The following is a 27660-nucleotide window of genomic DNA, read 5'->3' as shown; positions in this document are numbered from 1 at the left end:
GCTAATGTGTCTCGGCTAATGTGTCTTGGCTAATGTGTCTTGGCTAAGGTGTCTTGGCTAATGTGTCTTGCCTAATGTGTCTCGGCTAATGTGTCTTGGCTAAGGTGTCTTGGCTAAGGTGTCTTGGCTAATGTGTCTCGGCTAATGTGTCTTGGCTAAGGTGTCTCGGCTAATGTGTCTTGGCTAATGTGTCTCGGCTAATGTGTCTTGGCTAAGGTGTCTTGGCTAATGTGTCTTGGCTAATGTGTCTTGGCTAAGGTGTCTTGGCTAAGGTGTCTTTGCTAAGGTGTCTTGGCTAATGTGTCTCGGCTAATATGTCTTGGCTAATGTGTCTTGGCTAATGTGTCTTGGCTAAGGTGTCTTGGCTAATGTGTCTTGGCTAATGTGTCTTGGCTTATGTGTCTCGGCTAATGTGTCTTGGCTAATGTGTCTTGGCTAATGTGTCTTGGCTAAGGTGTCTTGGCTAATGTGTCTTGGCTAATGTGTCTCGGCTAATGTGTCTTGGCTAAGGTGCCTTTGCTAAGGTGTCTTGGCTAAGGTGTCTTGGCTCAGGTGTCTCGGCTAATGTGTCTTGGCTAATGTGTCTCGGCTAATGTGTCTTGGCTAATGTGTCTTGGCTAAGGTGTCTTGGCTAATGTGTCTTGGCTAAGGTGTCTTGGCTTATGTGTCTTGGCTAAGGTGTCTTGGCTAAGGTGTGTTGGCTAATGTGTCTCGGCTAATGTGTCTCGGCTAATGTGTCTTGGCTAATGTATCTTGGCTAAGGTGTTTTGGCTAAGGTGTCTTGGCTAATGTGTCTTGGCTAAGGTGTCTTGGCTAAGGTGTCTTGGCTAAGGTGTCTTGGTTAATGTGTCTCGGCTAAAGTGTCTTGGCTAAGGTGTCTTGGCTAAGGTGTCTTGGCTAAGGTGTCTTGGCTAAGGTGTCTTGGCTAAGGTGTCTTGGCTAATGTGTCTTGGCTAATGTGTCTTGGCTAATGTGTCTCGGCTAATGTGTCTTGGCTAAGGTGTCTTGGCTAATGTGTCTCGGCTAATGTGTCTCGGCTAATGTGTCTTGGCTTATGTGTCTTGGCTAAGGTGTCTTGGCTAAGGTGTCTTGGCTAAGGTGTCTTGGCTAATGTGTCTCGGCTAATGTGTCTTGGCTAAGGTGTCTTGGCTAAGGTGTCTCGGCTAATGTGTCTTGGCTAATGTGTCTCGGCTAATGTGTCTTGGCTTATGTGTCTTGGCTAAGGTGTCTTGGCTAAGGTGTCTTGGCTAAGGTGTCTTGGCTTAGGTGTCTTGGCTAAGGTGTCTTGGCTAATGTGTCTCGGCTAATGTGTCTTGGCTAATGTGTCTTGGCTAAGGTGTCTTGGCTAATGTGTCTCGGCTAATATGTCTTGGCTAAGGTGTCTTGGCTAATGTGTCTTGGCTTATGTGTCTTGGCTAATGTGTCTTGGCTAATGTGTCTTGGCTAAGGTGTCTCGGCTAATGTGTCTTGGCTAATGTGTCTCGGCTAATGTGTCTTGGCTAATGTGTCTTGGCTAAGGTGTCTTGGCTAATGTGTCTCGGCTAATGTGTCTTGGCTAATGTGTCTTGGCTAAGGTGTCTTGGCTAAGGTGTCTTGGCTAAGGTGTCTTGGCTAATGTGTCTTGGCTAAGGTGTCTTGGCTAAGGTGTCTTGGCTAAGGTGTCTTGGCTAAGGTGTCTTGGCTAATGTGTCTCGGCTAATGTGTCTTGGCTAATGTGTCTTGGCTAAGGTGTCTTGGCTAATGTGTCATGGCTTATGTGTCGTGGCTAATGTGTCTTGGCTTATGTGTCTTGGCTAAGGTGTCTCGGCTAATGTGTCTTGGCTAATGTGTCTCGGCTAATGTGTCTTGGCTAATGTGTCTTGGCTAAGGTGTCTTGGCTAATGTGTCTCGGCTAATGTGTCTTGGCTAATGTGTCTTGGCTAAGGTGTCTTGGTTAAGGTGTCTTGGCTAAGGTGTCTTTGCTAAGGTGTCTTGGCTAATGTGTCTCGGCTAATGTGTCTTGGCTAATGTGTCTTGGCTAAGGTGTCTTGGCTAATATGTCTCGGCTAATGTGTCTTGGCTAATGTGTCTTGGCTAAGGTGTCTCGGCTAATGTGTCTTGGCTAAGGTGTCTTGGCTAATGTGTCGTGGCTAATGTGTCTCGGCTAATGTGTCTTGGCTAATGTGTCTTGGCTAAGGTGTCTTGGCTAAGGTGTCTTGGCTAAGGTGTCTTGGCTAAGGTGTCTTGGCTAAGGTGTCTTGGCTAAGGTGTCTTGGCTAATGTGTCTCGGCTAATGTGTCTTGGCTAATGTGTCTTGGCTAAGGTATTTTGGCTAATGTGTCTTGGCTAAGGTGTCTTGGCTAATGTGTCGTGGCTAATGTATCTTGGCTAAGGTGTCTTGGCTAAGGTGTCTTGGCTAAAGTGTCTTGGCTAAGGTGTCTTGGCTAAGGTGTCTTGGCTAAGGTGTCTTGGCTAATGTGTCTCGGCTAATGTGTCTTGGCTAATGTGTCTTGGCTAAGGTGTTTTGGCTAATGTGTCTTGGCTAAGGTGTCTTGGCTAATGTGTCGTTACTAATGTATCTTGGCTAAGGTGTCTTGGCTAAGGTGTCGTGGCTAAGGTGCCTTGGCTAAGGTGTCTTGGCTAAGGCGTCTTGGCTAAGGTGTCTTGGCTAAGGTGTCTTGGCTTATGTGTCTCGGCTAATGTGTCTTGGCTAAGGTGTCTTGGCTAAGGTGTCTTGGCTAAGGTGTCTTGGCTAAGGTGGCTCGGCTTATGTGTCTTGGCTAATGTCTCTCGGCTAATGTGTCTTGGCTAATGTGTCTTGGCTAAGGTGTCTTGGCTAATGTGTCTTGGCTAATGTGTCTTGGCTAAGGTGTCTTGGCTAATGTGTCTTGGCTAAGGTGTCTTTGCTAAGGTTTCTTGGCTAATGTGTTTTGGCTAATGTGTCTTGGCTAATGTGTCTTGGCTAAGGTGTCTTGGCTAATGTGTCTCGGCTAATGTGTCTTGGCTAATGTGTCTTGGCTAAGGTGTCTTGGCTAATGTGTCTTGCCTAATGTGTCTCGGCTAATGTGTCTTGGCTAAGGTGTCTTGGCTAAGGTGTCTTGGCTAAGGTGTCTTGGCTAAGGTGTCTTGGCTAAGGTGTCTCGGCTAATGTGTCTTGGCTAATGTGTCTCGGCTAATGTGTCTTGGCTAAGGTGTCTTGGCTAATGTGTCTTGGCTAATGTGTCTTGGCTAAGGTGTCTTGGCTAAGGTGTCTTGGCTAAGGTGTCTTGGCTAATGTGTCTCGGCTAATATGTCTTGGCTAATGTGTCTTGGCTAATGTGTCTTGGCTAAGGTGTCTTGGCTAAGGTGTCTTGGCTAATGTGTCTTGGCTAATGTGTCTTGGCTAATGTGTCTTGGCTAAGGTGTCTTGGCTTATGTGTCTTGGCTAATGTGTCTCGGCTAATGTGTCTTGGCTAATGTGTCTTGGCTAATGTGTCTCGGCTAATGTGTCTTGGCTAAGGTGCCTTTGCTAAGGTGTCTTGGCTAAGGTGTCTTGGCTCAGGTGTCTCGGCTAATGTGTCTTGGCTAATGTGTCTCGGCTAATGTATCTTGGCTAATGTGTCTTGGCTAAGGTGTCTTGGCTAAGGTGTCTTGGCTAAGGTGTCTTGGCTTATGTGTCTTGGCTAAGGTGTCTTGGCTAAGGTGTGTTGGCTAATGTGTCTCGGCTAATGTGTCTTGGCTAATGTATCTTGGCTAAGGTGTTTTGGCTAAGGTGTCTTGGCTAATGTGTCTTGGCTAAGGTGTCTTGGCTAAGGTGTCTTGGCTAAGGTGTCTTGGCTAATGTGTCTTGGCTAATGTGTCTCGGCTAATGTATCTTGGCTAATGTGTCTTGGCTAAGGTGTCTTGGCTAAGGTGTCTTGGCTAAGGTGTCTTGGCTTATGTGTCTTGGCTAAGGTGTCTTGGCTAAGGTGTGTTGGCTAATGTGTCTCGGCTAATGTGTCTTGGCTAATGTATCTTGGCTAAGGTGTTTTGGCTAAGGTGTCTTGGCTAATGTGTCTTGGCTAAGGTGTCTTGGCTAAGGTGTCTTGGCTAAGGTGTCTTGGCTAATGTGTCTTGGCTAATGTGTCTCGGCTAATGTATCTTGGCTAATGTGTCTTGGCTAAGGTGTCTTGGCTAAGGTGTCTTGGCTAAGGTGTCTTGGCTTATGTGTCTTGGCTAAGGTGTCTTGGCTAAGGTGTCTTGGCTAATGTGTCTCGGCTAATGTGTCTTGGCTAATGTATCTTGGCTAAGGTGTTTTGGCTAAGGTGTCTTGGCTAATGTGTCTTGGCTAAGGTGTCTTGGCTAAGGTGTCTTGGCTAAGGTGTCTTGGTTAATGTGTCTCGGCTAAAGTGTCTTGGCTAAGGTGTCTTGGCTAAGGTGTCTTGGCTAAGGTGTCTTGGCTTATGTGTCTTGGCTAAGGTGTCTTGGCTAAGGTGTCTTGGCTAAGGTGTCTTGGCTAATGTGTCTTGGCTAATGTGTCTCGGCTAATGTGTCTTGGCTAAGGTGTCTTGGCTAATGTGTCTCTGCTAATGTGTCTCGGCTAATGTGTCTTGGCTTATGTGTCTTGGCTAAGGTGTCTTGGCTAAGGTGTCTTGGCTAATGTGTCTCGGCTAATGTGTCTTGGCTAAGGTGTCTTGGCTAAGGTGTCTCGGCTAATGTGTCTTGGCTAATGTGTCTCGGCTAATGTGTCTTGGCTTATATGTCTTGGCTAAGGTGTCTTGGCTAAGGTGTCTTGGCTAAGGTGTCTTGGCTTAGGTGTCTTGGCTAAGGTGTCTTGGCTAATGTGTCTCGGCTAATGTGTCTTGGCTAATGTGTCTTGGCTAAGGTGTCTTGGCTAATGTGTCTCGGCTAATATGTCTTGGCTAAGGTGTCTTGGCTAATGTGTCTTGGCTTATGTGTCTTGGCTAATGTGTCTTGGCTAATGTGTCTTGGCTAAGGTGTCTCGGCTAATGTGTCTTGGCTAATGTGTCTCGGCTAATGTGTCTTGGCTAATGTGTCTTGGCTAAGGTGTCTTGGCTAATGTGTCTCGGCTAATGTGTCTTGGCTAATGTGTCTTGGCTAAGGTGTCTTGGCTAAGGTGTCTTGGCTAAGGTGTCTTGGCTAATGTGTCTTGGCTAAGGTGTCTTGGCTAAGGTGTCTTGGCTAAGGTGTCTTGGCTAAGGTGTCTTGGCTAATGTGTCTCGGCTAATGTGTCTTGGCTAATGTGTCTTGGCTAAGGTGTCTTGGCTAATGTGTCTTGGCTTATGTGTCTTGGCTAATGTGTCTTGGCTTATGTGTCTTGGCTAAGGTGTCTCGGCTAATGTGTCTTGGCTAATGTGTCTCGGCTAATGTGTCTTGGCTAATGTGTCTTGGCTAAGGTGTCTTGGCTAATGTGTCTCGGCTAATGTGTCTTGGCTAATGTGTCTTGGCTAAGGTGTCTTGGCTAAGGTGTCTTGGCTAAGGTGTCTTTGCTAAGGTGTCTTGGCTAATGTGTCTCGGCTAATGTGTCTTGGCTAATGTGTCTTGGCTAAGGTGTCTTGGCTAATATGTCTCGGCTAATGTGTCTTGGCTAATGTGTCTTGGCTAAGGTGTCTCGGCTAATGTGTCTTGGCTAAGGTGTCTTGGCTAATGTGTCGTGGCTAATGTGTCTTGGCTAATGTGTCTTGGCTAAGGTGTCTAGGCTAAGGTGTCTTGGCTAAGGTGTCTTGGCTAAGGTGTCTTGGCTAAGGTGTCTTGGCTAAGGTGTCTTGGCTAAGGTGTCTTGGCTAATGTGTCTCGGCTAATGTTTCTTGGCTAATGTGTCTTGGCTAAGGTGTTTTGGCTAATGTGTCTTGGCTAAGGTGTCTTGGCTAATGTGTCGTGGCTAATGTATCTTGGCTAAGGTGTCTTGGCTAAGGTGTCTTGGCTAAGGTGTCTTGGCTAAGGTGTCTTGGCTAAGGTGTCTTGGCTAAGGTGTCTTGGCTAATGTGTCTTGGCTAAAGTGTCTTGGCTAATGTGTCTTTGCTAATGTGTCTTGGCTAAGGTGTCTTGGCTAATGTGTCTTGGCTAAGGTGTCTTGGCTAAGGTGTCTTGGCTAATGTGTCTCGGCTAATGTGTCTTGGCTAATGTGTCTTGGCTAAGGTGTCTTGGCTAATGTGTCTCGGCTAATGTGTCTTGGCTAATGTGTCTTAGCTTATGTGTCTTGGCTAATGTGTCTTGGCTAAGGTGTCTTGGCTAATGTGTCTTGGCTAATGTGTCTTGGCTAAGGTGTCTCGGCTAATGTGTCTTGGCTTATGTGTCTTGGCTAAGGTGTCTTGGCTAAGGTGTCTTGGCTAAGGTGTCTTGGCTAAGGTGTCTTGGCTTAGGTGTCTTGGCTAAGGTGTCTTGGCTAATGTGTCTCGGCTAATGTGTCTTGGCTAATGTGTCTTGGCTAAGGTGTCTTGGCTAATGTGTCTCGGCTAATATGTCTTGGCTAAGGTGTCTTGGCTAATGTGTCTTGGCTTTTGTGTCTTGGCTAATGTGTCTTGGCTAATGTGTCTCGGCTAATGTGTCTCGGCTAATGTGTCTTGGCTAAGGTGCCTTGGCTAAGGTGTCTTGGCTAAGGTGTCTTGGCTAAGGTGTCTCGGCTAATGTGTCTTGGCTTATGTGTCTTGGCTAAGGTGTTTTGGCTAATGTGTCTTGGCTAATGTGTCTCGGCTAATGTGTCTCGGCTAATGTGTCTTGGCTAAGGTGTCTTGGCTAAGGTGTCTTGGCTAAGGTGTCTTGGCTAAGGTGTCTTGGCTAAGGTGTCTTGGCTAAGGTGTCTTGGCTAATGTGTCTCGGCTAAGGTGTCTTGGCTAATGTGTCTTGGCTAAGGTGTTTTGGCTAATGTGTCTTGGCTAAGGTGTCTTGGCTAATGTGTCGTGGCTAATGTGTCTTGGCTAAGGTGTCTTGGCTAAGGTGTCTTGGCTAAGGTGTCTTGGCTAAGGTGTCTTGGCTAAGGTGTCTTGGCTAATGTGTCTTGGCTAAGGTGTCTTGGCTAATGTGTCTTGGCTAATGTGTCTTGGCTAAGGTGTCTTGGCTAATGTGTCTTGGCTAAGGTGTCTTGTCTAAGGTGTCTTGGCTAATATGTCTCGCCTAATGTGTCTTGGCTAATGTGTCTTGGCTAAGGTGTCTTGGCTAATGTGTCTCGGCTAATGTGTCTTGGCTAATGTGTCTTGGCTAAGGTGTCTTGGCTAAGGTGTCTTGGCTAATGTGTCTTGGCTAATGTGTCTCGGCTAATGTGTCTTGGCTAAGGTGCCTTTGCTAAGGTGTCTTGGCTAAGGTGTCTTGGCTAAGGTGTCTCGGCTAATGTGTCTTGGCTAATGTGTCTCGGCTAATGTTTCTTGGCTAATGTGTCTTGGCTAAGGTGTCTTGGCTAATGTGTCTTGGCTAAGGTGTCTTGGCTTATGTGTCTTGGCTAAGGTGTCTTGGCTAAGGTGTCTTGGCTAATGTGTCTCGGCTAATGTTTCTTGGCTAATGTATCTTGGCTAAGGTGTTTTGGCTAAGGTGTCTTGGCTAATGTGTCTTGGCTAAGGTGTCTTGGCTAAGGTGTCTTGGCTAAGGTGTCTTGGTTAATGTGTCTCGGCTAAAGTGTCTCGGCTAATGTGTCTTGGCTAATGTGTCTTGGCTAAGGTGTCTTGGCTAAGGTGTCTTGGCAAAGGTGTCTTGGCTAAGGTGTCTTGGCTAAGGTGTCTTGGCTAAGGTGTCTCGGCTAATGTGTCTTGGCTAATGTGTCTCGGCTAATGTGTCTTGGCTAATGTGTCTTGGCTAAGGTGTCTTGGCTAAGGTGTCTTGGCAAAGGTGTCTTGGCTAAGGTGTCTTGGCTTATGTGTCTTGGCTAAGGTGTCTTGGCTAAGGTGTCTTGGCTAATGTGTCTCGGCTAATGTTTCTTGGCTAATGTATCTTGGCTAAGGTGTTTTGGCTAAGGTGTCTTGGCTAATGTGTCTTGGCTAAGGTATCTTGGCTAAGGTGTCTTGGCTAAGGTGTCTTGGTTAATGTGTCTCGGCTAAAGTGTCTTGGCTAAGGTGTCTTGGCTAAGGTGTCTTGGCTAAGGTGTCTTGGCTAAGGTGTCTTGGCTAATGTGTCTTGGCTAATGTGTCTCGGCTAATGTGTCTTGGCTAAGGTGTCTTGGCTAATGTGTCTCGGCTAATGTGTCTCGGCTAATGTGTCTTGGCTAATGTGTCTTGGCTAAGGTGTCTTGGCTAATGTGTCTCGGCTAATATGTCTTGGCTAAGGTGTCTCGGCTAATGTGTCTTGGCTTATGTGTCTTGGCTAATGTGTCTTGGCTAATGTGTCTTGGCTAAGGTGTCTCGGCTAATGTGTCTTGGCTAATGTGTCTCGGCTAATGTGTCTTGGCTAATGTGTCTTGGCTAAGGTGTCTTGGCTAAGGTGTCTTCGCTAATGTGTCTCGGCTAATGTGTCTTGGCTAAGGTGTCTTGGCTAAGGTGTCTTGGCTAAGGTGTCTCGGCTAATGTGTCTTGGCTAAGGTGTCTTGGCTAATGTGTCTTGGCTAATGTGTCTCGGCTAAGGTGTCTTGGCTAATGTGTCTTGGCTAAGGTGTTTTGGCTAATGTGTCTTGGCTAAGGTGTCTTGGCTAATGTGTCGTGGCTAATGTGTCTTGGCTAAGGTGTCTTGGCTAAGGTGTCTTGGCTAAGGTGTCTTGGCTAATGTGTCTTGGCTAAGGTGTCTTGGCTAAGGTGTCTTGGCTAATGTGTCTCGGCTAATGTGTCTTGGCTAATGTGTCTTGGCTTATGTGTCTTGGCTAAGGTGTCTCGGCTAATGTGTCTTGGCTAAGGTGTCTTGTCTAAGGTGTCTTGGCTAATGTGTCTCGCCTAATGTGTCTTGGCTAATGTGTCTTGGCTAAGGTGTCTTGGCTAATGTGTCTCGGCTAATGTGTCTTGGCTAATGTGTCTTGGCTTATGTGTCTTGGCTAAGGTGTCTTGGCTAAGGTGTCTTGGCTAAGGTGTCTTGGCTAAGGTGTCTTGGCTAAGGTGTCTCGGCTAATGTGTCTTGGCTAAGGTGTCTTGGCTAAGGTGTCTTGGCTAAGGTGTCTTGGCTAATGTGTCTCGGCTAATGTGTCTTGGCTAATGTGTCTCGGCTAATGTGTCTTGGCTAAGGTGTCTTGGCTAATGTGTCTTGGCTTATGTGTCTTGGCTAAGGTGTCTTGGCTAAGGTGTCTTGGCTAATGTGTCTTGGCTAATGTGTCTCGGCTAATGTGTCTTGGCTAAGGTGTCTTGGTTAAGGTGTCTTGGCTAAGGTGTCTTGGCTAAGGTGTCTTGGCTAAGGTGTCTCGGCTAATGTGTCTTGGCTAATGTGTCTCGGCTAATGTGTCTTGGCTAATGTGTCTTGGCTAAGGTGTCTTGGCTAATGTGTCTTGGCTAAGGTGTCTTGGCTAAAGTGTCTTGGCTAAGGTGTCTTGGCTAAGGTGTCTTGGCTAAGGTGTCTTGGCTAATGTGTCTCGGCTAATATGTCTTGGCTAATGTGTCTTGGCTAAGGTGTCTTGGCTAATGTGTCTTGGCTAAGGTGTCTTGGCTAAGGTGTCTTGGCTAAGGTGTCTTGGCTAATGTGTCTTGGCTAAGGTGTCTTGGCTAATGTGTCTTGGCTAAGGTGTCTTGGCTAAGGTGTCTTGGCTAAGGTGTCTTGGCTAAGGTGTCTTGGCTAATGTGTCTCGGCTTATATGTCTTGGCTAAGGTGTCTTGGCTTATGTGTCTTGGCTAAGGTGTCTTGGCTAAGGTGTCTTGGCTAATGTGTCTCGGCTAATGTGTCTTGGCTAATGTGCCTCGGCTAATGTGTCTTGGCTAAGGTGTCTTGGCTAATGTGTCTTGGCTAATGTGTCTTGGCTAAGGTGTCTTGGCTAAGGTGTCTTGGCTATGGTGTCTTGGCTAAGGTGTCTTGGCTAATGTGTCTCGGCGAATGTGTCTTGGCTAATGTGTCTTGGCTAAGGTGTCTTGGCTAATGTGTCTCGGCTAATGTGTCTTGGCTAAGGTGTCTTGGCTAAGGTGTCTTGGCTAATGTGTCTTGGCTAATGTGTCTTGGCTAAGATGTCTTGGCTAATGTGTCTTGGCTAATGTGTCTTGGCTAATGTGTCTTGGCTAAGGTGTCGTGGCTAATGTGTCTTGGCTAATGTGTCTTGGCTAAGGTGTCTTGGCTAATGTGTCTTGGCTAAGGTGTCTTGGCTAATGTGTCTTGGCTAATGTGTCTTGGCTAAGGTGTCTCGGCTAATGTGTCTTGGCTAAGGTGTCTTGTCTAAGGTGTCTTGGCTAATGTGTCTCGCCTAATGTGTCTTGGCTAATGTGTCTTGGCTAAGGTGTCTTGGCTAATGTGTCTCGGCTAATGTGTCTTGGCTAATGTGTCTTGGCTTATGTGTCTTGGCTAAGGTGTCTTGGCTAAGGTGTCTTGGCTAAGGTGTCTTGGCTAATGTGTCTTGGCTAAGGTGTCTTGGCTAATGTGTCTTGGCTAAGGTGTCTTGGCTAAGGTGTCTTGGCTATGGTGTCTTGGCTAAGGTGTCTTGGCTAATGTGTCTCGGCGAATGTGTCTTGGCTAATGTGTCTTGGCTAATGTGTCTTGGCTAATGTGTCTCGGCTAATGTGTCTTGGCTAAGGTGTCTTGGCTAAGGTGTCTTGACTAAGGTGTCTCGGCTTATGTATCTTTGCTAATGTGTCTCGGCTAATGTGTCTTGGCTTATGTGTCTTGGCTAAGGTGTCTTGGCTAAGGTGTCTTGGCTAAGGTGTCTTGGCTTAGGTGTCTTGGCTAAGGTGTCTTGGCTAATGTGTCTCGGCTAATGTGTCTCGGCTAATGTGTCTTGGCTAAGGTGTCTTGGCTAATGTGTCTTGACTAAGGTGTCTCGGCTTATGTGTCTTGGCTAATGTGTCTTGGCTAAGGTGTCTTGGCTAAGGTGTCTTGGTTAATGTGTCTTGGCTAAAGTGTCTTGGCTAAGGTGTCTTGGCTAAGGTGTCTTGGCTAAGGTGTCTTGGCTAATGTGTCTTGGCTAATGTGTCTCGGCTAATGTGTCTTGGCTAAGGTGTCTTGGCTAATGTGTCTCGGCTAATGTGTCTCGGCTAATGTGTCTTGGCTAAGGTGTCTTGGCTAATGTGTCTTGGCTAATGTGTCTCGGCTAATGTGTCTTGGCTAAGGTGTCTTGGCTAAGGTGTCTTGACTAAGGTGTCTCGGCTTATGTGTCTTGGCTAATGTGTCTCGGCTAATGTGTCTTGGCTTATGTGTCTTGGCTAAGGTGTTTTGGCTAATGTGTCTTGGCTAATGTGTCTCGGCTAATGTGTCTTGGCTAATGTGTCTCGGCTAATGTGTCTTGGCTAATGTGTCTTGGCTAAGGTGTCTTGGCTAAGGTGTCTTGGCAAAGGTGTCTTGGCTAAGGTGTCTTGGCTTATGTGTCTTGGCTAAGGTGTCTTGGCTAAGGTGTCTTGGCTAATGTGTCTCGGCTAATGTTTCTTGGCTAATGTATCTTGGCTAAGGTGTTTTGGCTAAGGTGTCTTGGCTAAGGTGTCTTGGCTAAGGTGTCTTGGCTAAGGTGTCTTGGCTAAGGTGTCTTGGCTAATGTGTCTCGGCTAATGTGTCTTGGCTAATGTGTCTCGGCTAATGTGTCTTGGCTAAGGTGTCTTGGCTAAGGTGTCTTGACTAAGGTGTCTCGGCTTATGTGTCTTGGCTAATGTGTCTCGGCTAATGTGTCTTGGCTTATGTGTCTTGGCTAAGGTGTTTTGGCTAATGTGTCTTGGCTAATGTGTCTCGGCTAATGTGTCTTGGCTAATGTGTCTCGGCTAATGTGTCTCGGCTAATGTGTCTTGGCTAAGGTGTCTTGGCTAATGTGTCTTGACTAAGGTGTCTCGGCTTATGTGTCTTGGCTAATGTGTCTTGGCTAAGGTGTCTTGGCTAAGGTGTCTTGGTTAATGTGTCTCGGCTAAAGTGTCTTGGCTAAGGTGTCTTGGCTAAGGTGTCTTGGCTAAGGTGTCTTGGCTAATGTGTCTTGGCTAAGGTGTCTTGGCTAATGTGTCTTGGCTAAGGTGTCTTGTCTAAGGTGTCTTGGCTAATATGTCTCGCCTAATGTGTCTTGGCTAATGTGTCTTGGCTAAGGTGTCTTGGCTAATGTGTCTCGGCTAATGTGTCTTGGCTAATGTGTCTTGGCTAAGGTGTCTTGGCTAAGGTGTCTTGGCTAATGTGTCTTGGCTAATGTGTCTCGGCTAATGTGTCTTGGCTAAGGTGCCTTTGCTAAGGTGTCTTGGCTAAGGTGTCTTGGCTAAGGTGTCTCGGCTAATGTGTCTTGGCTAATGTGTCTCGGCTAATGTGTCTTGGCTAATGTGTCTCGGCTAATGTGTCTTGGCTAAGGTGCCTTTGCTAAGGTGTCTTGGCTAAGGTGTCTTGGCTAAGGTGTCTCGGCTAATGTGTCTTGGCTAATGTGTCTCGGCTAATGTGTCTTGGCTAATGTGTCTTGGCTAAGGTGTCTTGGCTAAGGTGTCTTGGCAAAGGTGTCTTGGCTAAGGTGTCTTGGCTTATGTGTCTTGGCTAAGGTGTCTTGGCTAAGGTGTCTTGGCTAATGTGTCTCGGCTAATGTTTCTTGGCTAATGTATCTTGGCTAAGGTGTTTTGGCTAAGGTGTCTTGGCTAATGTGTCTTGGCTAAGGTGTCTTGGCTAAGGTGTCTTGGCTAAGGTGTCTTGGTTAATGAGTCTCGGCTAAAGTGTCTCGGCTAATGTGTCTTGGCTAATGTGTCTTGGCTAAGGTGTCTTGGCTAAGGTGTCTTGGCAAAGGTGTCTTGGCTAAGGTGTCTTGGCTAATGTGTCTCGGCTAATGTGTCTCGGCTAATGTGTCTTGGCTAAGGTGTCTTGGCTAATGTGTCTTGGCTAATGTGTCTCGGCTAATGTGTCTTGGCTAAGGTGTCTTGGCTAAGGTGTCTTGACTAAGGTGTCTCGGCTTATGTGTCTTGGCTAATGTGTCTCGGCTAATGTGTCTTGGCTTATGTGTCTTGGCTAAGGTGTTTTGGCTAATGTGTCTTGGCTAATGTGTCTCGGCTAATGTGTCTTGGCTAATGTGTCTCGGCTAATGTGTCTTGGCTAATGTGTCTTGGCTAAGGTGTCTTGGCTAAGGTGTCTTGGCTAAGGTGTTTTGGCTAATGTGTCTTGGCTAATGTGTCTCGGCTAATGTGTCTTGGCTAATGTGTCTCGGCTAATGTGTCTTGGCTAATGTGTCTTGGCTAAGGTGTCTTGGCTAAGGTGTCTTGGCAAAGGTGTCTTGGCTAAGGTGTCTTGGCTTATGTGTCTTGGCTAAGGTGTCTTGGCTAAGGTGTCTTGGCTAATGTGTCTCGGCTAATGTGTCTTGGCTAATGTGTCTCGGCTAATGTGTCTTGGCTAAGGTGTCTTGGCTAAGGTGTCTTGACTAAGGTGTCTCGGCTTATGTGTCTTGGCTAATGTGTCTCGGCTAATGTGTCTTGGCTTATGTGTCTTGGCTAAGGTGTTTTGGCTAATGTGTCTTGGCTAATGTGTCTCGGCTAATGTGTCTTGGCTAATGTGTCTCGGCTAATGTGTCTCGGCTAATGTGTCTTGGCTAAGGTGTCTTGGCTAATGTGTCTTGACTAAGGTGTCTCGGCTTATGTGTCTTGGCTAATGTGTCTTGGCTAAGGTGTCTTGGCTAAGGTGTCTTGGTTAATGTGTCTCGGCTAAAGTGTCTTGGCTAAGGTGTCTTGGCTAAGGTGTCTTGGCTAAGGTGTCTTGGCTAATGTGTCTTGGCTAAGGTGTCTTGGCTAATGTGTCTTGGCTAAGGTGTCTTGTCTAAGGTGTCTTGGCTAATATGTCTCGCCTAATGTGTCTTGGCTAATGTGTCTTGGCTAAGGTGTCTTGGCTAATGTGTCTCGGCTAATGTGTCTTGGCTAATGTGTCTTGGCTAAGGTGTCTTGGCTAAGGTGTCTTGGCTAATGTGTCTTGGCTAATGTGTCTCGGCTAATGTGTCTTGGCTAAGGTGCCTTTGCTAAGGTGTCTTGGCTAAGGTGTCTTGGCTAAGGTGTCTCGGCTAATGTGTCTTGGCTAATGTGTCTCGGCTAATGTGTCTTGGCTAATGTGTCTTGGCTAAGGTGTCTTGGCTAAGGTGTCTTGGCAAAGGTGTCTTGGCTAAGGTGTCTTGGCTTATGTGTCTTGGCTAAGGTGTCTTGGCTAAGGTGTCTTGGCTAATGTGTCTCGGCTAATGTTTCTTGGCTAATGTATCTTGGCTAAGGTGTTTTGGCTAAGGTGTCTTGGCTAATGTGTCTTGGCTAAGGTGTCTTGGCTAAGGTGTCTTGGCTAAGGTGTCTTGGTTAATGAGTCTCGGCTAAAGTGTCTCGGCTAATGTGTCTTGGCTAATGTGTCTTGGCTAAGGTGTCTTGGCTAAGGTGTCTTGGCAAAGGTGTCTTGGCTAAGGTGTCTTGGCTAAGGTGTCTTGGCTAAGGTGTCTCGGCTAATGTGTCTTGGCTAATGTGTCTCGGCTAATGTGTCTTGGCTAATGTGTCTTGGTTAAGGTGTCTTGGCTAAGGTGTCTTGGCAAAGGTGTCTTGGCTAAGGTGTCTTGGCTTATGTGTCTTGGCTAAGGTGTCTTGGCTAAGGTGTCTTGGCTAATGTGTCTCGGCTAATGTTTCTTGGCTAAGGTATCTTGGCTAAGGTGTTTTGGCTAAGGTGTCTTGGCTAATGTGTCTTGGCTAAGGTGTCTTGGCTAAGGTGTCTTGGCTAAGGTGTCTTGGTTAATGTGTCTCGGCTAAAGTGTCTTGGCTAAGGTGTCTTGGCTAAGGTGTCTTGGCTAAGGTGTCTTGGCTAAGGTGTCTTGGCTAATGTGTCTTGGCTAATGTGTCTCGGCTAATGTGTCTTGGCTAAGGTGTCTTGGCTAATGTGTCTCGGCTAATGTGTCTCGGCTAATGTGTCTTGGCTAATGTGTCTCGGCTAAGGTGTCTTGGCTAAGGTGTCTTGGCTAAGGTGTCTTGGCTAAGGTGTCTTGACTAAGGTGTCTCGGCTTATGTGTCTTGGCTAATGTGTCTCGGCTAATGTGTCTTGGCTTATGTGTCTTGGCTAAGGTGTCTTGGCTAAGGTGTCTTGGCTTATGTGTCTTGGCTAAGGTGTCTTGGCTAAGGTGTCTTGGCTAATGTGTCTCGGCTAATGTTTCTTGGCTAATGTATCTTGGCTAAGGTGTTTTGGCTAAGGTGTCTTGGCTAATGTGTCTTGGCTAATGTGTCTTGGCTAAGGTGTCTTGGCTAATGTGTCTTGGCTAATGTGTCTTGGCGAATGTGTCTTGGCTAATGTGTCTTGGCTAATGTGTCTTGGCTAATGTGTCTTGGCTAAGGTGTCGTGGCTAATGTGTCTTGGCTAATGTGTCTTGGCTAAGGTGTCTTGGCTAATGTGTCTTGGCTAAGGTGTCTTGGCTAATGTGTCTTGGCTAATGTGTCTTGGCTAAGGTGTCTCGGCTAATGTGTCTTGGCTAAGGTGTCTTGTCTAAGGTGTCTTGGCTAATGTGTCTCGCCTAATGTGTCTTGGCTAATGTGTCTTGGCTAAGGTGTCTTGGCTAATGTGTCTCGGCTAATGTGTCTTGGCTAATGTGTCTTGGCTTATGTGTCTTGGCTAAGGTGTCTTGGCTAAGGTGTCTTGGCTAAGGTGTCTTGGCTAATGTGTCTTGGCTAAGGTGTCTTGGCTAATGTGTCTTGGCTAAGGTGTCTTGGCTAAGGTGTCTTGGCTATGGTGTCTTGGCTAAGGTGTCTTGGCTAATGTGTCTCGGCGAATGTGTCTTGGCTAATGTGTCTTGGCTAATGTGTCTTGGCTAATGTGTCTCGGCTAATGTGTCTTGGCTAAGGTGTCTTGGCTAAGGTGTCTTGACTAAGGTGTCTCGGCTTATGTGTCTTTGCTAATGTGTCTCGGCTAATGTGTCTTGGCTTATGTGTCTTGGCTAAGGTGTCTTGGCTAAGGTGTCTTGGCTAAGGTGTCTTGGCTTAGGTGTCTTGGCTAAGGTGTCTTGGCTAATGTGTCTCGGCTAATGTGTCTCGGCTAATGTGTCTTGGCTAAGGTGTCTTGGCTAATGTGTCTTGACTAAGGTGTCTCGGCTTATGTGTCTTGGCTAATGTGTCTTGGCTAAGGTGTCTTGGCTAAGGTGTCTTGGTTAATGTGTCTCGGCTAAAGTGTCTTGGCTAAGGTGTCTTGGCTAAGGTGTCTTGGCTAAGGTGTCTTGGCTAATGTGTCTTGGCTAATGTGTCTCGGCTAATGTGTCTTGGCTAAGGTGTCTTGGCTAATGTGTCTCGGCTAATGTGTCTCGGCTAATGTGTCTTGGCTAAGGTGTCTTGGCTAATGTGTCTTGGCTAATGTGTCTCGGCTAATGTGTCTTGGCTAAGGTGTCTTGGCTAAGGTGTCTTGACTAAGGTGTCTCGGCTTATGTGTCTTGGCTAATGTGTCTCGGCTAATGTGTCTTGGCTTATGTGTCTTGGCTTAGGTGTTTTGGCTAATGTGTCTTGGCTAATGTGTCTCGGCTAATGTGTCTCGGCTAATGTGTCTTGGCTAAGGTGTCTTGGCTAAGGTGTCTTGGCTAAGGTGTCTTGGCTAAGGTGTCTTGGCTAAGGTGTCTTGGCTAAGGTGTCTTGGCTAAGGTGTCTTGGCTAATGTGTCTCGGCTAAGGTGTCTTGGCTAATGTGTCTTGGCTAAGGTGTTTTGGCTAATGTGTCTTGGCTAAGGTGTCTTGGCTAATGTGTCTTGGCTAAGGTGTCTTGGTTAATGTGTCTCGGCAAAAGTGTCTTGGCTAAGGTGTCTTGGCTAATGTGTCTTGGCTAAGGTGTCTTGGCTAAGGTGTCTTGACTAAGGTGTCTCGGCTTATGTGTCTTGGCTAATGTGTCTCGGCTAATGTGTCTTGGCTTATGTGTCTTGGCTAAGGTGTTTTGGCTAATGTGTCTTGGCTAATGTGTCTCGGCTAATGTGTCTCGGCTAATGTGTCTTGGCTAAGGTGTCTTGGCTAAGGTGTCTTGGCTAAGGTGTCTTGGCTAAGGTGTCTTGGCTAAGGTGTCTTGGCTAAGGTGTCTTGGCTAAGGTGTCTTGGCTAATGTGTCTCGGCTAAGGTGTCTTGGCTAATGTGTCTTGGCTAAGGTGTTTTGGCTAATGTGTCTTGGCTAAGGTGTCTTGGCTAATGTGTCGTGGCTAATGTGTCTTGGCTAAGGTGTCTTGGCTAAGGTGTCTTGGCTAAGGTGTCTTGGCTAAGGTGTCTTGGCTAAGGTGTCTTGGCTAATGTGTCTTGGCTAAGGTGTCTTGGCTAATGTGTCTTGGCTAATGTGTCTTGGCTAAGGTGTCTTGGCTAATGTGTCTTGGCTAAGGTGTCTTGTCTAAGGTGTCTTGGCTAATATGTCTCGCCTAATGTGTCTTGGCTAATGTGTCTTGGCTAAGGTGTCTTGGCTAATGTATCTCGGCTAATGTGTCTTGGCTAATGTGTCTTGGCTAAGGTGTCTTGGCTAAGGTGTCTTGGCTAATGTGTCTTGGCTAATGTGTCTCGGCTAATGTGTCTTGGCTAAGGTGCCTTTGCTAAGGTGTCTTGGCTAAGGTGTCTTGGCTAAGGTGTCTCGGCTAATGTGTCTTGGCTAATGTGTCTCGGCTAATGTGTCTTGGCTAATGTGTCTTGGCTAAGGTGTCTTGGCTAAGGTGTCTTGGCAGTAGTTATAGCTGGAGACTTCAATGCCTGGGCGGTTGAATGGGGAAGTAGACGGACGAACACCAGAGGAGACGCGGTGCTAGAAAGCCTTGCTCGACTGGATGTTGTTTTGGGAAACGTAGGTTCTACTCCCACGTTTAGTAGAAATGATAGGACTTCGATTATAGACATCACGTTCTGTAGCCCAATCCTAGCGCGACATCTGAACTGGAGAGTGAGCGAAGCGTACACTCTCAGCGACCATCGAGTTGTCCGATACGCTGCCATCAGAAGGAGCATGCCAACGACAGTGTATACTAACGGCACCCTAGGTTGGAAAATCCAGTTTTTCGACGAGGAGCTGTTCAAGGAGGCGTTAGCCTTTGGTGGCTTCGCAGATGCGCGCAGCGTGCACGAACTAGCAGCTGGGTTGACTGATGCTTGCGATGCGACAATGCCGAGGAGAAAAGCCTCCAGCTGTAAGCGAAACCCTGCCTATTGGTGGAACGCTTCTATCGCGACACTACGGGCCAGGTGCATAGCAGTACGCCGGAAATTACAGCGGGAGAGACGTATTGGAAACCGAGATCAACTGCGAGCAGCATACGTCACGGCCAGGTCTGATCTGAAGAGAGCAATTAAAGACAGTAAGAGGAGATGCTTCCTGGAGCTTAGTGCTGAAATTGCTCGGAAGCCCTGGGGTTTTGCCTACAAGACAGTGATGCAGAAGGTGAAAACTCGCCAAGAGCCTGTGGAACGATGTCCCATGAGACTTAAAAGGATCATTGGGAATTTGTTCCCCACTCATGACGCTCCAGAACTGTACACTACCTTCAGAACTTCAGAAAAAGAGATTGAGCCAATAACTGAAGACGAAATTCTACGGATTGCCGACCGTCTTAAACCTGGGAAAGCACCTGGCCCGGATGGCATTCCAAACGAAGCAGTCAAAGTAGCCATGAGAGCTTTCCCGAAAGTGTTCCAGATTGTACTCCAGGACACACTGAAGTCAGGCCAATTCCCGTCGACGTGGAAACAGCAGAAGCTGGTGCTAATACCAAAACCAGGAAAGCAGCCGGGCGACCCATCAGCTCTAAGGCCTTTGGGGCTCACAGATTCCCTGGCTAAGGTACAGGAAATTCCAATTCTGGATCGCCTGACAGTGCACACGGAAGGTCCGCTTGGACTTTCTAAGCGGCAGTTTGGATTTCGGAAGAAGCGCTCAACAGTCGACGCAATGTTGGCAGTGCTGGAGACGGGATATGCTGCGTTTCGGAGAAAAAGGTCCGGTGCACGTTACTGCGCGTTGATTACAATCGATGTAAAAAACGCCTTTAACAGTGCTAGCTGGGAGGCAATTGCTGCTGGGTTGGAGCGCATGGAGGTTCCCCCGTACTTGTGCAGGCTCTTGAGTAATTATCTTCAAGGACGGGTGCTACAATATGACACGGAGGAAGGAGTCCGGACAACCTCGATTACGGCAGGCGTCCCACAGGGATCAGTTTTAGGACCCACTCTGTGGAACGTCATGTATGACGGGGTGCTGACTCTCGCACTGCCACCAGGAGCTCAATTGATCGGGTTTGCAGATGACATCGCCCTTACAATAACCGGCGAAACGATTGAGGAGATCGAGATGCTGGCAACGGACGCAGTCAACAGGATTGATAGGTGGATGAGAGGGGTAAAGCTGCAAATTGAGCACGCGAAGACGAAGTTTATAGTCATCAGCAGCCACAGGGAAGTACAGAAAGCTACGATATTGGTTGGCTCGCACCACATTGAGTCTACCAGATATCTAAAATATCTCGGAGTCATAATCGACGATCGGCTGAACTTCAAGCAGCACCTCGTAGAAGTGTGTGGGAAGGCTATGAAGACCGCAAATATGATGGCAACATTCATGCCAAATATAGGTGGACCAAGCAGCAACATTAGGCGCCTACACGCTAATGTAGCTACGTCCGTAGTGAGGTACGGAGCCCCGGCGTGGGCACACATCATGTCGGCGAAGCAGAACCGGAAAGCTGTGGATAAGGTACACAGACGATTGGTCATGCGTGTTACCAGTGCGTATCGTACCATATCGTATGATGCGGTATGCGTAATTGCGGGAATCATGCCGCTCTACATCACCCTTGAAGAAGACGCGAAGAACTTCCGCAACGCACGCTCGGGGGAACCTCTTGCTGATGGAGCAGTTAAGTCGGAGTCAAAGAGGAAATGGCAGGTGGCTTGGAGCAACTCGGCGAAAGGGAGATGGACCTATTCCTTGATCCCCGACGTTGAAACGTGGCTGGGAAGGAAACATGGCGAAGTGAACTTCTTCGTCACACAATTTCTCTCCGGTCATGGCTGTTTCAGGAACTACCTGCATAGATTCCGACATGCCGCTTCACCACGATGCCCAGCATGCGGGGACGTAGATGAGACAGCTGAACACGTTTTGTTCTACTGTCCTAGATTCGCTGAGGAGCGCCGGCAATTGAGCGACAAGTGCGGAACGGCAGTGAACGCGTCGAACATCCTGCAAGTGATGTTGCAGAGTGCAGATCTGTGGAAGGCAGCTGAAACGGCGATGCGATCGATTCTGGTGAAACTGCAGAAACAGTGGCGACAAGATCAACGGTTTGGTCTCGCATGAGTGTGTGCTGTGCTGTGTATGTGATGTCCAGTGTTGTGTTGTGTTGTGAAAAAAAAAAAAAAAAAAAAAAAAAAAAAAACAAAAGTGTTGGTTGTTGGTAGCGCGTATCATAAGACAGACTGAGTGCCACAGCACTGCCCCTCCCATGAAGTAATACCGCGAGGTGATTCCGTGGGAGGGTGCACAGGGTTCAAGGAGAGTTTTTTACTGGGTAAAAATCCCATGTCCCCCATTGTGGGTGTCTTTCGAAGATTTTAAACTCCTTGTAAAAAAAAAAAAAAAAAAAAAAAAAAAAAAAAAAAGGTGTCTTGGCAAAGGTGTCTTGGCTAAGGTGTCTTGGCTTATGTGTCTTGGCTAAGGTGTCTTGGCTAAGGTGTCTTGGCTAATGTGTCTCGGCTAATGTTTCTTGGCTAATGTATCTTGGCTAAGGTGTTTTGGCTAAGGTGTCTTGGCTAATGTGTCTTGGCTAAGGTGTCTTGGCTGAGGTGTCTTGGCTAAGGTGTCTTGGTTAATGAGTCTCGGCTAAAGTGTCTCGGCTAATGTGTCTTGGCTAATGTGTCTTGGCTAAGGTGTCTTGGCTAAGGTGTCTTGGCAAAGGTGTCTTGGCTAAGGTGTCTTGGCTAAGGTGTCTTGGCTAAGGTGTCTCGGCTAATGTGTCTTGGCTAATGTGTCTCGGCTAATGTGTCTTGGCTAATGTGTCTTGGCTAAGGTGTCTTGGCTAAGGTGTCTTGGCAAAGGTGTCTTGGCTAAGGTGTCTTGGCTTATGTGTCTTGGCTAAGGTGTCTTGGCTAAGGTGTCTTGGCTAATGTGTCTCGGCTAATGTTTCTTGGCTAATGTATCTTGGCTAAGGTGTTTTGGCTAAGGTGTCTTGGCTAATGTGTCTTGGCTAAGGTGTCTTGGCTAAGGTGTCTTGGCTAAGGTGTCTTGGTTAATGTGTCTCGGCTAAAGTGTCTTGGCTAAGGTGTCTTGGCTAAGGTGTCTTGGCTAAGGTGTCTTGGCTAAGGTGTCTTGGCTAATGTGTCTTGGCTAATGTGTCTCGGCTAATGTGTCTTGGCTAAGGTGTCTTGGCTAATGTGTCTCGGCTAATGTGTCTCGGCTAATGTGTCTTGGCTAATGTGTCTCGGCTAAGGTGTCTTGGCTAAGGTGTCTTGGCTAAGGTGTCTTGCTAAGGTGTCTTGACTAAGGTGTCTCGGCTTATGTGTCTTGGCTAATGTGTCTCGGCTAATGTGTCTTGGCTTATGTGTCTTGGCTAAGGTGTCTTGGCTAAGGTGTCTTGGCTTATGTGTCTTGGCTAAGGTGTCTTGGCTAAGGTGTCTTGGCTAATGTGTCTCGGCTAATGTTTCTTGGCTAATGTATCTTGGCTAAGGTGTTTTGGCTAAGGTGTCTTGGCTAATGTGTCTTGGCTAAGGTGTCTTGGCTAAGGTGTCTTGGCTAAGGTGTCTTGGTTAATGTGTCTCGGCTAAAGTGTCTTGGCTAAGGTGTCTTGGCTAAGGTGTCTTGGCTAAGGTGTCTTGGCTAAGGAGTCTTGGCTAATGTGTCTTGGCTAATGTGTCTCGGCTAATGTGTCTTGGCTAAGGTGTCTTGGCTAATGTGTCTCGGCTAATGTGTCTCGGCTAATGTGTCTTGGCTAAGGTGTCTTGGCTAATGTGTCTTGGCTAATGTGTCTCGGCTAATCTGTCTTGGCTAAGGTGTCTTGGCTAAGGTGTCTTGACTAAGGTGTCTCGGCTTATGTGTCTTGGCTAATGTGTCTCGGCTAATGTGTCTTGGCTTATGTGTCTTGGCTAAGGTGTTTTGGCTAATGTGTCTTGGCTAATGTGTCTCGGCTAATGTGTCTCGGCTAATGTGTCTTGGCTAAGGTGTCTTGGCTAAGGTGTCTTGGCTAAGGTGTCTTGGCTAAGGTGTCTTGGCTAATGTGTCTTGGCTAATGTGTCTCGGCTAATGTGTCTTGGCTAAGGTGTCTTGGTTAAGGTGTCTTGGCTAAGGTGTCTTGGCTAAGGTGTCTTGGCTAAGGTGTCTTGGCTAATGTGTCGTGGCTAATGTGTCTTGGCTAAGGTGTCTTGGCTAATGTGTCTTGGCTAAGGTGTCTTGGCTAATGTGTCTTGGCTAATGTGTCTTGGCTAAGGTGTCTTGGCTAATGTGTCTTGGCTAAGGTGTCTTGTCTAAGGTGTCTTGGCTAATGTGTCTCGCCTAATGTGTCTTGGCTAATGTGTCTTGGCTAAGGTGTCTTGGCTAATGTGTCTCGGCTAATGTGTCTTGGCTAATGTGTCTTGGCTAAGGTGTCTTGGCTAAGGTGTCTTGGCTAATGTGTCTTGGCTAATGTGTCTCGGCTAATGTGTCTTGGCTAAGGTGCCTTTGCTAAGGTGTCTTGGCTAAGGTGTCTTGGCTAAGGTGTCTCGGCTAATGTGTCTCGGCTAAAGTGTCTTGGCTAAGGTGTCTTGGCTAAGGTGTCTTGGCTAAGGTGTCTTGGCTAAGGTGTCTTGGCTAATGTGTCTTGGCTAATGTGTCTCGGCTAATGTGTCTTGGCTAAGGTGTCTTGGCTAATGTGTCTCGGCTAATGTGTCTCGGCTAATGTGTCTTGGCTAAGGTGTCTTGGCTAATGTGTCTTGGCTAATGTGTCTCGGCTAATGTGTCTTGGCTAAGGTGTCTTGGCTAAGGTGTCTTGACTAAGGTGTCTCGGCTTATGTGTCTTGGCTAATGTGTCTCGGCTAATGTGTCTTGGCTTATGTGTCTTGGCTAAGGTGTCTTGGCTAAGGTGTCTTGGCTAAGGTGTCTTGGCTTAGGTGTCTTGGCTAAGGTGTCTTGGCTAATGTGTCTCGGCTAATGTGTCTTGGCTAATGTGTCTTGGCTAAGGTGTCTTGGCTAATGTGTCTCGGCTAATATGTCTTGGCTAAGGTGTCTTGGCTAATGTGTCTTGGCTTATGTGTCTTGGCTAATGTGTCTTGGCTAATGTGTCTTGGCTAAGGTGTCTCGGCTAATGTGTCTTGGCTAATGTGTCTCGGCTAATGTGTCTTGGCTAATGTGTCTTGGCTAAGGTGTCTTGGCTAAGGTGTCTTGGCTAATGTGTCTCGGCTAATGTGTCTTGGCTAAGGTGTCTTGGCTAAGGTGTCTTGGTTAAGGTGTCTTGGCTAAGGTGTCTTGGCTAAGGTGTCTCGGCTAATGTGTCTTGGCTAAGGTGTCTTGGCTAATGTGTCTTGGCTAATGTGTCTCGGCTAAGGTGTCTTGGCTAATGTGTCTTGGCTAAGGTGTTTTGGCTAATGTGTCTTGGCTAAGGTGTCTTGGCTAATGTGTCGTGGCTAATGTGTCTTGGCTAAGGTGTCTTGGCTAAGGTGTCTTGGCTAAGGTGTCTTGGCTAATGTGTCTTGGCTAAGGTGTCTTGGCTAATGTGTCTTGGCTAATGTGTCTTGGCTAAGGTGTCTCGGCTAATGTGTCTTGGCTAAGGTGTCTTGTCTAAGGTGTCTTGGCTAATGTGTCTCGCCTAATGTGTCTTGGCTAATGTGTCTTGGCTAAGGTGTCTTGGCTAATGTGTCTCGGCTAATGTGTCTTGGCTAAGGTGTCTTGGCTAAGGTGTCTCGGCTAATGTGTCTTGGCTAAGGTGTCTTGGCTAAGGTGTCTTGGCTAAGATGTCTTGGCTAAGGTGTCTTGGCTAAGGTGTCTCGGCTAATGTGTCTTGGCTAATGTGTCTCGGCTAATGTGTCTTGGCTAAGGTGTCTTGGCTAATGTGTCTTGGCTTATGTGTCTTGGCTAAGGTGTCTTGGCTAAGGAGTCTTGGCTAATGTGTCTTGGCTAATGTGTCTAGGCTAATGTGTCTTGGCTAAGGTGTCTTGGTTAAGGTGTCTTGGCTAAGGTGTCTTGGCTAAGGTGTCTTGGCTAAGGTGTCTCGGCTAATGTGTCTTGGCTAATGTGTCTCGGCTAATGTGTCTTGGCTAATGTGTCTTGGCTAAGGTGTCTTGGCTAATGTGTCTTGGCTAAGGTGTCTTGGCTAAAGTGTCTTGGCTAAGGTGTCTTGGCTAAGGTGTCTTGGCTAAGGTGTCTTGGCTAATGTGTCTCGGCTAATATGTCTTGGCTAATGTGTCTTGGCTAATGTGTCTTGGCTAATGTGTCTTGGCTAAGGTGTCTTGGCTAAGGTGTCTTGGCTAAGGTGTCTTGGCTAAGGTGTCTTGGCTAAGGTGTCTTGGCTAATGTGTCTTGGCTAAGGTGTCTTGGCTAAGGTGTCTTGGCTAAGGTGTCTTGGCTAAGGTGTCTTGGCTAATGTGTCTCGGCTTATATGTCTTGGCTAAGGTGTCTTGGCTTATGTGTCTTGGCTAAGGTGTCTTGGCTAAGGTGTCTTGGCTAAGGTGTCTCGGCTAATGTGTCTTGGCTAATGTGCCTCGGCTAATGTGTCTTGGCTAAGGTGTCTTGGCTAATGTGTCTTGGCTAATGTGTCTTGGCTAAGGTGTCTTGGCTAAGGTGTCTTGGCTATGGTGTCTTGGCTAAGGTGTCTTGGCTATGGTGTCTCGGCGAATGTGTCTTGGCTAATGTGTCTTGGCTAAGGTGTCTTGGCTAATGTGTCTCGGCTAATGTGTCTTGGCTAATGTGTCTTGGCTAAGGTGTCTTGGCTAATGTGTCTTGGCTAATGTGTCTTGGCGAATGTGTCTTGGCTAATGTGTCTTGGCTAATGTGTCTTGGCTAATGTGTCTTGGCTAAGGTGTCTTGGCTAATGTGTCTTGGCTAATGTGTGTCGGCTAATGTGTCTTGGCTAATGTGTCTTGGCTTATGTGTCTTGGCTAAGGTGTCTTGGCTAAGGTGTCTTTGCTAAGGTTTCTTGGCTTATGTGTCTCGGCTAATGTGTCTTGGCTAATGTGTCTTGGCTAAGGTGTCTTGGCTAATGTGTCTCGGCTAATGTGTCTTGGCTAATGTGTCTTGGCTAAGGTGTCTTGGCTAATGTGTCTTGGCTAATGTGTCTCGGCTAATGTGTCTTGGCTGAGGTGTCTTGGCTAAGGTGTCTTGGCTAAGGTGTCTTGGCTAAGGTGTCTTGGCTAAGGTGTCTTGGCTAAGGTGTCTCGGCTAATGTGTCTTGGCTAATGTGTCTCGGCTAATGTGTCTTGGCTAAGGTGTCTTGGCTAATGTGTCTTGGCTAATGTGTCTTGGCTAAGGTGTCTTGGCTAAGGTGTCTTGGCTAAGGTGTCTTGGCTATTGTGTCTTGGCTAAGGTGTCTTGGCTAATGTGTCTCGGCTAATGTGTCTTGGCTAAGGTGTCTTGGCTTATGTGTCTTAGCTAAGGTGTCTTGGCTAATGTGTCTTGGCTAATGTGTCTTGGCTAAGGTGTCTTGGCTAATGTGTCTCGGCTAATGTGTCTTGGCTAATGTGTCTTGGCTAATGTGTCTTGGCTAAGGTGTCTTGGCTAATGTGTCTTGGCTAATGTGTCTCGGCTAATGTGTCTTGGCTAAGGTGCCTTTGCTAAGGTGTCTTGGCTAAGGTGTCTTGGCTAAGGTGTCTTGGCTAAGGTGTCTCGGCTAATGTGTCTTGGCTAATGTGTCTCGGCTAATGTGTCTTGGCTAATGTGTCTTGGCTAAGGTGTCTTGGCTAAGGTGTCTTGGCTAAGGTGTCTTGGCTTATATGTCTTGGCTAAGGTGTCTTGGCTAAGGTGTCTTGGCTAATGTGTCTCGGCTAATGTGTCTTGGCTAATGTATCTTGGCTAAGGTGTTTTTGCTAAGGTGTCTTGGCTAATGTGTCTTGGCTAATGTGTCTTGGCTAAGGTGTCTTGGCTAAGGTGTCTTGGTTAATGTGTCTCGGCTAAAGTGTCTTGGCTAAGGTGTCTTGGCTAAAGTGTCTTGGCTAAGGTGTCTTGGCTAATGTGTCTCGGCTAATGTGTCTTGGCTAAGGTGTCTTGGCTAATGTGTCTCGGCTAATGTGTCTCGGCTAATGTGTCTTGGCTAAGGTGTCTTGGCTAAGCTGTCTTGGCTAATGTGTCTCGGCTAATGTGTCTTGGCTAAGGTGTCTTGGCTAAGGTGTCTTGGCTAAGGTGTCTCGGCTAATGTGTCTTGGCTAATGTGTCTCGGCTAATGTGTCTTGGCTTATGTGTCTTGGCTAAGGTGTCTTGGCTAAGGTGTCTTGGCTAAGGTGTCTTGGCTTAGGTGTCTTGGCTAAGGTGTCTTGGCTAATGTGTCTCGGCTAATGTGTCTTGGCTAAGGTGTCTTGGCTAATGTGTCTCGGCTTATGTGTCTTGGCTAATGTGTCTTGGCTAATGTGTCTCGGCTAATGTGTCTTGCCTAATGTGTCTCGGCTAATGTGTCTTGGCTAAGGTGTCTTGGCTAAGGTGTCTTGGCTAAGGTGTCTTGGCTAAGGTGTCTTGGCTAAGGTGTCTCGGCTAATGTGTCTTGGCTAATGTGTCTCGGCTAATGTGTCTTGGCTAAGGTGTCTTGGCTAATGTGTCTTGGCTAATGTGTCTTGGCTAAGGTGTCTTGGCTAAGGTGTCTTGGCTAAGGTGTCTTGGCTAATGTGTCTCGGCTAATATGTCTTGGCTAATGTGTCTTGGCTAATGTGTCTTGGCTAAGGTGTCTTGGCTAAGGTGTCTTGGTTAATGTGTCTCGGCTAATGTGTCTTGGCTAAGGTGTCTTGGCTAAGGTGTCTTGGCTAATGTGTCTCGGCTAATGTGTCTTGGCTAATGTGTCTTGGCTAATGTGTCTTGGCTTATGTGTCTTGGCTAATGTGTCTTGGCTAAGGTGTCTTGGCTAATGTGTCTCGGCTAATGTGTCTTGGCTAAGGTGCCTTTTCTAAGGTGTCTTGGCTAAGGTGTCTTGGCTAAGGTGTCTTGGCTTAGGTGTCTTGGCTAAGGTGTCTTGGCTAATGTGTCTTGGCTAATGTGTCTTGGCTAAGGTGTCTTGGCTAAGGTGTCTTGGCTAAGGTGTCTTGGCTAAGGTGTCTTGGCTTATGTGTCTTGGCTAAGGTGTCTTGGCTAATGTGTCTTGGCTAATGTGTCTCGGCTAATGTGTCTTGGCTAATGTATCTTGGCTAAGGTGATTTGGCTAAGGTGTCTTGGCTAATGTGTCTTGACTAAGGTGTCTTGGCTAAGGTGTCTTGGCTAAGGTGTCTTGGTTAATGTGTCTCGGCTAAAGTGTCTTGGCTAAGGTGTCTTGGCTAAGGTGTCTTGGCTAAGGTGTCTTGGCTAAGGTGTCTTGGCTAAGGTGTCTTGGCTAAGGTGTCTTGGCTAATGTGTCTTGGCTAATGTGTCTCGGCTAATGTGTCTTGGCTAAGGTGTCTTGGCTAATGTGTCTCGGCTAATGTGTCTCGGCTAATGTGTCTTGGCTTATGTGTCTTGGCTAAGGTGTCTTGGCTAAGGTGTCTTGGCTAATGTGTCTCGGCTAATGTGTCTTGGCTAAGGTGTCTTGGCTAAGGTGTCTCGGCTAATGTGTCTTGGCTAATGTGTCTTGGCTAATGTGTCTTGG

The 27660-nt window shown here is 47.3% G+C and overlaps 1 long non-coding RNA gene across 1 annotated transcript in view; it reads left to right on the top strand.

The window, feature by feature from the left end:
* The first annotated feature begins 611 nt into the window (after positions 1–611).
* Positions 612–27660, top strand: part of LOC125774267 (uncharacterized) — a 42322-nt gene continuing 15273 nt past the window's right edge. Inside the window, exons 1-2 of the long non-coding RNA XR_007420727.1 lie at positions 612–1000; positions 9961–10142. This is a non-coding gene — a long non-coding RNA (uncharacterized LOC125774267). The remainder of the gene's footprint in view (positions 1001–9960; positions 10143–27660) is intronic.

The sequence above is a fragment of the Anopheles funestus genome, unplaced genomic scaffold (assembly GCF_943734845.2).
Source record: "Anopheles funestus unplaced genomic scaffold, idAnoFuneDA-416_04 scaffold_11_ctg1, whole genome shotgun sequence".
Classification (NCBI taxonomy): Eukaryota; Metazoa; Arthropoda; class Insecta; order Diptera; family Culicidae; genus Anopheles; species Anopheles funestus.
The sequence above is the reverse complement of the archived record's forward strand: the minus strand, read 5'-3'. Positions and strand labels throughout refer to the sequence as shown.